The 11,734-nt window shown below is 33.3% G+C and overlaps 1 protein-coding gene across 3 annotated transcripts in view; it reads right to left on the bottom strand.

The window, feature by feature from the left end:
* Nucleotides 1–6,263: 6,263 nt before the first annotated feature.
* LOC143249039 (eukaryotic translation initiation factor 3 subunit D-like) overlaps nt 6,264–11,734 on the bottom strand; it is a 35,075-nt gene continuing 29,604 nt past the window's right edge. Inside the window, exon 3 of one of the 3 annotated variants that reach the window (XM_076498231.1) lies at nt 6,264–6,879. The gene's annotated coding sequence lies outside the window, so the exon portion shown is untranslated. The remainder of the gene's footprint in view (nt 6,880–11,734) is intronic. The other 2 variants (XM_076498230.1, XM_076498229.1) reach the window with 2 other exon arrangements.

Genomic DNA, 11,734 nt, shown 5'->3' with positions numbered 1-11,734 from the left:
AAATTTTTCATTTAAACCAACTGAAGCTTTGTGCTGTCAATTACTGTTTGTATCACAGTAGAACACTCCTGAACAAGCTGTAAAGAGAAATTTTGAGAGTCTAACTAAAGAAAAAAATAACAAATTTGGAGGCTCCCATTAGCACCGCGGGCTTATGCTGCTAAAATCAGGTTTCAATACCCGTGTTGGGCTGAGCACAGATAGTTTTTTGTGTACAGGGTGGCCCGTAACTCCCTACCTATCCATATATTGTGTCTGAACAACGTTATAATACTAATGATGAGTTGAAGGCAGCTGTTACCGCGGCATTTGGAACAATAACCACTGCTATGTTGAGGAAAATGTATCACAGAACACGGCGTCACATAATATTATGTAGCGAGCGAGAATGAGGGACAGCACACAGATACATTGGATACTTAAGATATATGGATAGGTAGGGACTTACGGGCCACCCTGTAGTTTTGTACTTAAGTACAAACAAATTGATTTGGAGTTGTAAAGTTGTTTACTACTCGTAGTAATGTATTTTATACACCAATACGGATAACAGAAAGTAAATAATATAAAGTATTATAAAACAACTACTAAAACATCACAAAAAACATGCTTTTGTCAACAAAGATTAATTATTATCTCTCGACTTTTGTATAAAATGTTATTAATTACACCATTAAAGTTACCTACAAAGTTGAATATCGTATTCACACAAAGAATCAACCTCTCGTGTTTTTATTCTCGCACCTCTTGCTTTATGTCGTTGGTGCAATATAATTCATTTAATGACAATAGAAAATAAGAAAGCCTACACAAGTAATCCTGACATTTAGTTAGTGTTTAATCATCAATAAATAATCCAATAGATAATCCTGTGATTTCGTACAAATGAAAGTTTTTGCTGTTTATTTGTTTAATTGCCTAAGGGATTCTCAGTAAATATAATACATCAGATTGTTTGAGTTAAAATCTCACCTTTAATACCCGAAGGATTAGATGGCATAACCCAATACCTACGAATGCAACAAACACCGCAAAGTAGATTATGAGGTTCCTTAGGTTGTGTAAATATGAACCTTCCATTGAGCAACCTTGGTTACATCTCCTAAAATCAGGATAACTGATAATAGAAAGTAAATTTAGAATGTTAAGTAGTCCTACTGTAATTTATGTAACATTAGTCTTATGTGCATATCGATAATATAGATACAAATCTTTGCAAAAATCAGTACGACCAACAACTGCAATTACATTTCTGTAAATATACGGTAACTGTAAAAATTAACACAAAAGACTTGCTTCCTTAATTATTCATTCCACAACATGTTTAAAGATACAGCTAATTAATGACGCATTCAGTCCAATAAAAAGACACAATATCATCTTTGTTTGAGACCGATATGTTTCGCAAATTCTGTTAACACGAAATAATCAAGTTAATTTTTTACTGATAAAACTATAAAACTGGTCTTATCGAATCTCATGACTTACCCATAACCAGGATATTTGGTGTTCATGATTGAGATCAGAAAGCTCTTCAATTTCCACCCATGGTTATTTTTTCATGGGTTATTTTCTGTATGTATGTTAAGAACAGAACTTGGAAGGCAAGTGAAGCAATAATTAGTGATGTAATGACGAACAGTGAAAATCTCAGTAGCTTGATGGCTTTCGACAAATTTGATCTTATTTGTCTTAAATACATCGTAGTTAACATTATTGACATACCACATACGAAAAGTAAGTATACTTTTCGAGTGGTAGCAATTTTCCACCCACGGAGAGTAAATCAAAATTATACGACTAATATAAATATCATAAGCAAGCATATCCATTTTCTCAGAACGTTTTTTTAAATCTCTTTGACCGTTTTTTTGCAGTTCGAACTGGTGTCTTAGCAACAGACGAGTCAATTGTTGTTATGAGGGGTGGTCATTGCTGCAGTTTTCTATTTTAATGGCAAGAACAACAATATGTACCACTATACCAAACTTATTTAGTTGAAGACAGCAAAGAAGGTTTTAAAAGTTGAAGAAAACAAACTCGTGTAAAAATATTCATTAAATAAATGTTCTAAAGAAAATAGTGACTAACATCTAATTTCGTATGAGCTTTTTCTGGAGGGTTGTATTTAATATTTTCAAAAATATAATTTCAAATTAAGGAAGCATCGAAAGCAATGTGTTTTACATACATGTAAAAAATAATTATAGTACGGTAATTTGGGAGGGATATTTGGAAGTTAGGTGATGTATTATAAACGTAGGAAAAGCTTTATTACTCCATGATTATTGGTAGTTCTTAGAAACTGTCCTATACTTTTATAATTTCGTTAATACAACAATATCAGATTTAATCAGAGTATGATTAAAACTAACAAAGCTTTAGAACATTATAATTTATACACTGCTATTTCAATTTCTAGTACATAACCCTTCAGTATGTCAATGGACTCATACTGCTAAACACCGGCTTTCAATCCTTGTGGTCGGCAGAACACATATAGCTAGCTCACTGTGTGCTTTTATGCCTAATTCCAAATAAAGAGTTATAGTATGTATTTTTATTGTTATGCTAAGTCATAGCGATTTTGACTAGCAGGCGTTAATATCGCACTAGATATTTGGATGGAATATTTACGCTAAAAGTATGTTGTTATTGATTTGTTTAATGTTGCGTTAAAGTCGTTCACAATGTTTAAAGTTTTTTAACGCATCTTGCCGAGAGGCTTAAAGGGAAAAATACGATATGAAGACAGCGTTGATTTGCTGTCAGTGGCTTTGTAATTTGTGTTTGATATATATTAACGATCTAATGTATAAGTTTATCGGAGAGAGGAGTTTAGGATTCTCTTCATCGCATATGCAATACCTATCTAGTTCGCATAACAGCTCATTTTTTCTCCAATTTTTATCGAAATATTTTATTGTACTATGTAGAAGTCCATGTGGTATTGTTTATGTATTACAGTATTTGTGCATGAACTTTGAGGAAGTGGTTTTGGGTACTCTATATGCTTTTGTAATTAATGTATTCTGTAGTGTTTGTAGTTTGGTTTGCAGTTGTTTTTTACTTACGTTAATCCATGCAGGAGCTGCAAAATCTATTACTGGTTTTATATATGTTTTGTATATTTTAATGATGTTTTCAGGTGTTGTTCCATAATTTTACCAGTTAGACTCTTAGCAGAGTTTATTCTTCGCCAAATTTGAATTTTATGTTATTTACACGTTTTATCCAGGTAAGTTTAGAATCATGTGTTAGTCCTAAAATTTTGCAGATGTAGCAGTCTGGAGAAGCTCTCCGTTCATGTAAATCTGGGTATGTACTTTCTGATGTTTCGTTGATTTTGAAAATATCACTAATTGTGTCTTTGCTGTGTTTGTTTTAATTCCATATTTTTGGCAGTTTTCACTAAATTTGTTTTGTTGAGGTTGAATGTTAGTGGCTGCAGTTTCTGGTGTAAGCAGATAGCCCTCGAGTAGCTTTGCGAGAAATTCAAAACAAACAAACTGGCAATAACTTTCATAAGTTAACTCTCGAAGTTTATCTCATATTTAAAAACCTGTAGTGAATCTGTTATTGTTTCATAGCGTCGGAATTTATAAATGCTAGGTTACTGAATTTCTAAAGTGTTTTGGAATGAGTTAGTTATTGTACAACTGAAGTCAGTATGTTTGAAAATAATGATCTCAGTGGTACAGGGTATGTTAATGTGGGGGATAGTTATTATTTTGAGATTGTTTCGATATAATAGTGCTATTCCACGAGAATTAGGATCTTTGGTTTATGTATTATTTATAAGTACGAAGTTTAAATCGGCTGATTTTCTTAAAAAAATATTTGGCTTATACTTATGATATTCTTCTTGTATAAAATTACAAATAATAAATAAAAAACAAACATATTTTCTTATTTTTTTAAGTTCTCGAAGGTGACTAAGATTATCATGTGGTGTAGTAGCTGAAATACTTGGTTCTTTACCTTCCAGACCCTGTTTCCATTCGGTGTAGGTGTATTTTTTTATTACTTTTCATGTTTCTGTGGATCGTTTATACAGAGTGAAATAATTTTAAACTGTTTATACAATTGTTACATCGTTAATTATTATTATTTAGAGGCTAACAATCTGAGTTTGTACTTTTGTACTTGAAGAAGAAATGTCCTCATATTGAAAACGCTTATGTTATAGGGTATCGTATTTGTGTGTTAAACCGGTTTATTGAACCTATCTGTTTCCCTAAGATTATTATTGTCAACATTATTAAGACATTTATTGTCCCATATTAAAATATTTTTTGTTATTTTCTCCCCAGATAGAGCAGTCAGTATTTGAAGTTATATTTATTTCTGTGTAATATAACCAACACTGACATCTAAAGAAATGATTTTCAGTTTATTCGAATTAACTACCCTGAAAAGTGCACTGTTATATAATTATACAAACAATAGAACTCTAGAGAGAATGTAATTACCATTTCAAATAAAATAATAATTTCTTCTACAGCTTTTTGAGCTAATTGCTAAACATTTAAATATATAGTGTGGTTTACATTTGTTTTTTAAATTTAGAACCTAAATATTATGTTCGATTGTCTCGTGAATTATGCCTTCTCTTTAACTTACTGGCAAGCGTAAATACAAACAACAATAAAGTATTTCTGAAATTATAATGGGTTTCCTTAACATTTCTCTTGTCTCCTTCAAGCATTTTATCCAAATTCGCTCTCAGATGCTTCCCTATGGCTCAGCGGTATGTCTGACTCAAACCGTTAAAACAGTTTAGATATTCGTGATGGGCAAAGCACAGACAGCGCATTGTGTATATTTGGGTTCAATTCCAAGCAAATAAAAAATGCTGTCAAGTTTTATGTGGACTCACTGTCTCAGCAAAAGACTCACAATCTATGTGTTATAGGATCAAAGCACATCGTCGAACATCTGTGACGGAAAAATATTGTGATAGTAAAACTCACTATTCCTTGGTAAAAGTTACAGGTGGATACTTTAGACTACTTATCTTCCCTCTCTTTCTATCTGCAGATGAAATATGGACGGCTAGCGCAGCTAACCCTAGCATGTTTGGTATAATGGGGATTCGAACCCGCGGATTACGAGTCGAATGCCTTAACTACCTGGCCACGCTCTGCCCCTAGAATTGTTTTGCGAGAATTTAAACAAGCAATCAGAGGATCCAAATTCACTAGAATACCTATCGTGTCGCCACCATTTCTTATAATAGTGTGTGACACTTTCCACGACTTAAATCTTTCGATAATGAAATAAACATGAACTTTAAATCTTCTTTAAAATATAAAAAGTCAAACAACAAGTTGTAATTTAATATTTTATCAACATAAAAATAAAGTTAGATGTTTATATCTTCTGTGCCTTTAAACATCAATTTAGTTGAGACAGCCTTCAAAAATAACGCAGTTAGTTCCATTGTAGTCTGTATATATTTAGAGATAAAATCCAGGGTTCGATTATCTGGGATGAGCAAGGTACGGATACATTGTATAGTTTTGGAAACAAGTAAAAAACTAATTCTTACAGTTGCTCTTTTAAAGCACAAAATTTAAATATGTGAATTATTTTTTCCTGAGATCAGTGTAAAATTTCCCCGTCGATTAGAAATATTATGACATTACGTTTCCATAAGAAGATGATTTTAAGGTTGAGGGTTTATGTTTTTGCATATATATAATAGTATTGTTTATTTTCTGTCCACGAAACAACTTCGCAAGGTGTGGATGGATATGATGGTTCATTAGCTCCATGTAGAAGTACATACAGTTTTTAGGTTTGAATTTTGCGCTTTGCGGCTTTTATGGCCGTTTTTGTGTTTTCTACTACGACCTTACCTTCTGACGATGGATCGTTCATGGGGTTTACGTGAAAAAAATAAACTTTCAATTTTGCGGTTTCTACAGGGATTTTTTTACAATTAATTGCGTATCAGAGAAACAAATTTTATGTCTTACGACAACTTTTCTGTAATCACAAATTAACATAACTTCTGTCCAGGAGATGGATACTTCTGGTTGTTAAGTAAGAATTTCACAAAAGAAAAAAATTCTAAATTACTAGAACCGAAAACTTCATGCAGTCTTTGCACATTGCCCTACAGATGGCAAAATGAACATTTGAAGGGCGAAATAGCACAAGATGGATATTGTTTTTCAAGCACAAAACGATTTGTTCCTGCTATTTGCGTTTTCTTCATCGCAGAAAGTAAAACCCTAGGTTTAAGCCTTTTCAATCTGTAAGCTTATCGATGACCAACCAAAAAGCGTGTAAGATGGATACCGTGAGTACACGAACATTGCAACAGTGAATTTATCTTACAGCTAGCTCTATTAGTACTGTGCAATGTTGTTTCGATATTTTGAATAGTGTTGTATTTTAATGTGGTATTTGCAGCCTTAAGGTACACGTATTGTCCACGCTTGTTAACATTTAGGATAGTTGTTCACATTTTAAAACATATTGTTCAAAATCAGCCCAGTCTCTAAGCACCAATTCCATTTGGTATACTGTTTACAGTAATAGGTTAATTATATATTGAAATCAATCATTTTGTTTATCGAGTCTCCTTAAAGATTCTGAGACAAACTATTACTTTATTAAAATTTATAACACGTAGAAATAGTTTTCAGTACAGTGACGTTTATAAAACATTTGATATTTGTGGCTAATACGCCAGTTAACATAACCTTCAAATATGGTGCAATATACACTCAATAAAAGCAAGAAATCATGTACCACATAAATATACTAGTTAGTCCCCTGTGTTCCCTGGTGGAACAGCGGAAGGTTTACAAATATCTGGTGTTCAATTCCCAACAGTGGACACTACAGAGAGCTCAGTATGTCTTTGATCTAAAGAAAGAGAACAAAATAGCCAATCCTCTATTAATGTCTATAAGTTAAGTTTACTTATTTTTTAGAAAATAAAAGCACACATTTACCTCCGACGATAGCTTAAGAATGATGAAATAACAATATAAATAATTCATTTTATGAAATACTTTAAGTTAATTAATAATCATATATATCTTTCCTTTTGTCTCTTTTCAAAACAGTATCATAATAATATCATTATTCAGGGTTGTAAGGTATTCACTGAGGTGGTTGAAAACTAAATTTTAAACTGTTAGAAGGATAATAACAAAATAATTTGAATATTTTAGTCTACTTTTAAAGCAACATTTATAATTGTTAGATGAAAGTTGCTACTATCGCATTTACGTTGTCTGTTCCTCTGGCATGGCCTAGCGCGTTAAGGCGTGCGCTTCGTAATCTGAGGGTCGCGGGTTCGCGCCCAGTCGTGCCAAACATGCTCGCCCTCCCAGCCGTGGGGGCGTTATAATGTGACGATCAATCCCACTTTTCGTTGGTAAAAGAGTAGCCCAAGAGTTGGCGGTGGGTGGTGATGACTAGCTGCCTTCCCTCTCGTCTTACACTGCTAAATTAGGGACGGCTAGCACAGATAGCCCTCGAGTAGCTTTGTGCAAAAACAAACAAACAAACCTCTGGCCCCATGTGGTACAATGGGATATCTGCAATTTTACAACACTAGAACCTGGGTTTCAATACCCATGGAGGGCAAATTGCAGGCTCTTTGAAATTTTATACCAAATTCCAATCAAAACATGTCCAGATGATTAGGGCACTTGACTCTACATCTGAGAGTCGCAAATTTGAATCACCATTACATCAAATGTACTCACCCATTCAGCTGCAGGGGCATTATAAGTCACGGTACATCACACTATTCCTTGATAAAATATTAGCTCAAGACCTGTTGTTGGATGGTGATAACTAGCTGCTTTCCTTCTACTTTTTCACTGCTAAATTAGCGACTGCTACCGCAGCTCTCTCATATATAGTTTGTGTGAAATTCAATCCAAACAAACAAACTGCTCCCTCTCTGTGGCAGGTTAAAATTTCTGTGGTCTCAGGAGCTAATAATTTTTGTGGTCCCTACATCTTATTTAGTTTTACATAGAATAAAATCATCAATGGGTTCCCATTAAGACCATAGGCAGTGGAGCTGGGTCCCATCTACCCCTTACCTAAATTTGCCAATGTTCCCTCTACCAGTTAAGAGCTTATAATGTAACTTTGTACTCAACAACAAACAAAATATTTTTGGGATATAAATGCCTATTACACCTATTGTCTTTCAAGTAATGTTTATATGAAGAAATTACAAGTATATTCTTCTACATTCAATTTTTTTTTTTAATATCCAGAAATTTTCTGATATAAAATTTACTGGGGTCATGTTTAAAACACTGAGAACACAAAACAGGAAAAATAATAAAGATAAAACACAACCACATAAGTGTAGAGTACACAAGTAACTGTACGTTTAAAATCATATCATCAAGAACCAATCAACAGAGAGAACATTACCTTTTATGGAGATTAATCACAGACTATAAAACTGTAATTAATTGCTATGATAGAGAATAAACGTTTATTATTGTACCCAGGATATAACATACAGAGCTAAAAAAGATATTCATTGATTACTGTACCCATGATATAACATAAAGAGGTAGTACAGATAAACATTGATTATTCTATCAAGGATACAACATAGGGAGGTAGAAAAATGAAAACTAATTATTGTACCCAAAATATAACATACAGAAGAAGGAAAGATGATCATTAATTACTTTACCCAGGATATAACATAGAAGGAAAAGCAGATAAACATTGAATGTTGTACCCAAGATATAACATTCAAAGGTAAAACAGATAAATATTGATCAGTGTACCCAGGATACAACAAACAGAGGTACAACAGATGAACATTGATTTCTGTACCCAGGATGTAACATACTGACTCAATACACATGAACACTGAGTACTGTACCCAGAATATAACAGACAGAGGTAGAACAGATGAACACTGACTATTGTACCAAGGATATAAAAAAACAGATGTAGTGCAGATAAACATTGATTATTGTACCCAGAATATAACGGACAGAGGTAGAACAAATGAAAATTGAATTCTGTACCCTTGATATAACATACACTGGTAAAACATGAATGTTGATAGCTGTAGCCAGGATATAAGATACAGAAGTAGTGCAGATGAACATGGATTACTGTTATCACGACATAACATAAAGAGTTAAAACAGAAAAACATTTATTCCTCAACCAAAATATAACAGAGTTAGAACATTTTAACATTGATTGCTGTTTCCTGGATAAAACAAAGAGGGGTAAAGCAGATAAACATTGATTATTGTACTCAGGATATAATTTTCAGAGGTAAAACAGATGAATAATCATTAATGTACCCAGGATATAACATAGACAGTTAGAACAGTTAAGCATTGATTCTTCTACAAATGATATAACATATAGAGGTAAAGCAGATAAACACTGAACACTGTACCATGGATATGACATACAGGTAAAGCAGATAAACACAGAATATTGTACCCTGGATTTAAAATACAGAGTTTAAAACAGATAAATATGATTATTGACCCATGAAAAAAAAAAAACACAGGGGTAAAACAGATGATTATTGATTATTTTACCTGAGTATATAACATAAAGAGGTAGTACAGATAAACATTGATTTTATACCCAGGATATAATATATTGAGGGAAAACACATAAACATTAACTACTGTACCAGGATGTGGCATACAGGTGCATATATGAACATTGATTATACAACTCAGTATATAACATACAGAGTTAGTACAGATGAACCTTTATTATTGTACCCAAGCTATATCATACAGAGATAAAACAGATAAACATTGATTACTGAACCTACAATACAACATACAGTGATAATGCAGATGAACACTGATTACTCTACCCAGGATAAGCATACAGAAGTAGTACAGTGCGGGACATAAGCACCTGTGCAATCAACACCTCATGAGTGCATGTACCTATTTTCTCACCTACTTGCGCGTGTACAAAAATGAACACCAGCCTGCACAACTACAAAAGATACACCTGCATGTACATGTATGAAAATATGCACCTGAGCATGTATGTACCAATTTATGCACCTGCGAGTGTATTTACCAATTATGCAACTGTGTGTGCATGTAATGAAAATAAGCACTTGTGTGCCCAACTACAAAATCACCACCTGCATGCACTTATAATAATTTGTGCATGTGCTATGTGTGAAAATGAGCACTTCCACACACATATGCAAATTTACAAGCCTGTGCTTCCAGAAAATAAACACCTGCGTGTGCATGTCCTAAAATTAGCATCTGGTGGTACAGTCTCTGAAACAACGAATAAGTTTTATCTGTTTTCTTTATGGCCCTGTATGGCCAGGTGGTTGAGGCATTGGACTTGAAATCAAATGGTTGCAGGTTCGAATCCAGGTCACACCAAGCATACTCGCCCTTTCACCCAAGGGGCATTATAATGTGTGGTCACTCTCACAATTTGTTGGTAAAAAAATTGGCACTGAGTGGTGATGACTAGCTGCATTCCCTCTAATCATATACTGGAAAATTCAGGTCGGCTATCACAGATTGCCTTTGAGTAGCTTTGTGTGAAATTCAAAAAACAACATATTTATTTGTCTTCCAATTTTAATTTTAAAAACTAAAAACGAACTTATTCAATTAACAGAGCCTCTGATTAGAAATCAAGAAGTTTCTGTGATGACGAAAACCCACTTGTAGAGAAAATATATATGTAAAACAGCTGGTATGGGCAAAGAAAGTCTATGTAGAGGAATGAACAACATTTCGACCTTCTTTGGTCATCGTCAGGTTCACAATGAAGAAGAAGATCGAAACGTTGTTCACTCCTCAACATGGAGCTTTATCTACTCATACCAGCCAGTTTTACATATCAACAAGTTTATTTTTTCTCAGTTTTTTTTTTTTATACATTTCATTTGATACTTTCAGAAACTCTTAACAACAATATTAGATTATGAAATTATTGCTAAGCAGAGTAATATAAATATTATGTTGGAATGCATTGTTATCAAAATGGATTGGCTTTTCACATATAAGAAGTTGTTGTGTAAGGAACTATTTCATTTCTTTGTGCTTCTTTGTTTTGCTAGATTTTACTATTTAAAAAAATGGGCACATATCTATTTGTCTGTGATTTATATTTATAATTTGTAATATAAAATATCACTTTTTTTGTAAGTACGTTTTCACGAGCTTCCCTCATTAGAAAGTTATGCATATACACGCAAATTCTTGTTGATAAATGACAATACTCAAATGCAGACCCTCGGGTTTGCTTAGTATTAGTGCAAACTCTCAGGTTTCTAGATACTTTCCTTAGAGATATGATGATCATATCTCTTTGTTTATAGATTTTAACACAAAAAGACAAGCACACTCAAGAAGACAAGTTATAATATACTGATGCAAACCCTTAGGGTTCACTTAATGTGGATGCAAAATTTCAAGTTCATAGATTCTTTTGTCGTGAAGCTATAACAGTAAAACATAAACAGATGCGCATGTGCACACGTGTTTCTTTCTCTCCTTGTGATTTTATTTGTAGTATCAGGAACCATTTCTTCTTTATGGTGGTTTTTGCTAGCTGACTTCATTAAGAAGATGCACATGCATGTGGATAAGTAGTACTCAGTTTACACCTTCAGTATCAGAGGAATATTCAGGTGTTAGGTTATTTCTTTTTCAAACTATGGCAGTCACACTTTTTCAATTTGTTTTTAAGTTAGCTCGCGTCATTATAAT

This window comes from Tachypleus tridentatus, chromosome 4 (assembly GCF_004210375.1).
Source record: "Tachypleus tridentatus isolate NWPU-2018 chromosome 4, ASM421037v1, whole genome shotgun sequence".
In the NCBI taxonomy this organism is placed as follows: domain Eukaryota; kingdom Metazoa; phylum Arthropoda; class Merostomata; order Xiphosura; family Limulidae; genus Tachypleus; species Tachypleus tridentatus.
This window is presented reverse-complemented; position numbering and strand designations above follow the sequence as displayed.